The sequence below is a fragment of the Mastomys coucha genome, unplaced genomic scaffold (genome assembly GCF_008632895.1).
Source record: "Mastomys coucha isolate ucsf_1 unplaced genomic scaffold, UCSF_Mcou_1 pScaffold6, whole genome shotgun sequence".
NCBI lineage: Eukaryota > Metazoa > Chordata > Mammalia > Rodentia > Muridae > Mastomys > Mastomys coucha.
The window spans coordinates 91536114-91537278 of record NW_022196912.1 but is presented as its reverse complement, the minus strand read 5'-3'; the positions used below and the strand labels follow the sequence as shown (position 1 = coordinate 91537278).

Here is a 1165-nt window from a genome sequence, read left to right as displayed (position 1 = left end):
CCCCCCACACCTATGGCTGGTGGCATTGTCTTCCTAAAGGACTCTTTTTTTTGGTTTTTCGAGACAGGATTTCTCTGTGTAGCCCTGGCTGTCCTGGAACTTACTCTGTAGATTGGGCTGGCCTCGAACTCAGAAATCTGCCTGCTTCTGCCTCCCAAGTGCTGGGATTAAAGGCGTGCACCACCACCGCTCAGCCCTAAAGGACTCTTGGTGGTAGTGTCACAATCTATGGAGTCTCTCCTAGTGCCCATGTCATATCCTGGCCTCGTGGTTTGGTTTGTCTTTGGATAAGGCTGAGAGACTGTAGATGTTCAGCCAAGTAAGCAGAAGGGCAGGGAAAAAACTTACCCAGGAATCAGCTTCAGTGGGCAGCTGGCCAAGTTAGTCCTGGATTATAGTCTTGGCCCAAACAGCTCTCAAATGATCAACATGTCTGCGTGCAGAGCCCAGCATAGTCTGTGTTGGAGGCCACCTAGGCAAAAATGACAACCCGCACACCGGAGTGTTATCTCAAGTGAGACAATTAGAAATTTAAATATACGTTCCTTAGCTTTGGGACCTCTAAGATCCGTGATTTTAAAGTTAGATGGGTATAAATGAAACCAGAGAGCTTCTTCACGGTGTCTGTTTGCATTTGGTCACATGGCCCTGTCATTATTTGTCACCTGTGAAGCCATCTCAAACCCTGGTACTTTGGGTTTGCCTTAGTTAAAAGGGCCTTTCACTCTGAAAACATTTGACTTTGTGATGCAATGTTGGTTTTTATGACAAAGTTGTTGAGAGGAAGGAAGATAGAAACATGTCATGCAAGTGTTACAGCTCTTTTAGAATTTGTCTAGCAGGTTTTCTGACTTTGGTCGGAACCCCCCCCCCCCAAAAAAAAAGAAAAGAAAGGAAACATGTCATGCTCTTCTGTTTTTTTTGTGTGTGTGTGTTTTTTTGGTTGTTTGTTTGCTTGTTTGTTTGGTTTTTGGTTTTTCAAGACAGGGTTTCTCTGTATAGTCCTGGCTGTCCTGGAACTCACTTTGTAGACCAGGCTGGCCTCGAACTCAGAAATCTGCCTGCCTCTGCCTCTCAAATGCTGGGATTAAAGACATTTGCCGCCACCATCATCCAGCTACACATCAGGTTTTTAACAGGTAGCACATTAAGGGTCTAGAGTCTG

The 1165-nt window shown here is 45.4% G+C and overlaps 1 long non-coding RNA gene and 1 other non-coding gene across 2 annotated transcripts in view; one reads left to right on the top strand and one right to left on the bottom strand.

Moving 5' to 3' along the window:
• LOC116079577 overlaps positions 1-676 on the bottom strand; it is a 915-nt gene extending 239 nt beyond the window's left edge. Inside the window, exons 1-2 of the long non-coding RNA XR_004114045.1 lie at positions 666-676; positions 349-472 (exon numbers count right to left, since the gene is read on the bottom strand). This is a non-coding gene — a long non-coding RNA (uncharacterized LOC116079577). The remainder of the gene's footprint in view (positions 1-348; positions 473-665) is intronic.
• Positions 677-808: 132 nt separating this feature from the next.
• Positions 809-868, top strand: LOC116081262. Its single transcript, XR_004114775.1, has one exon. It is a non-coding gene; the product is annotated as a U7 small nuclear RNA (small nuclear RNA).
• The last annotated feature ends 297 nt before the right edge of the window (positions 869-1165 follow it).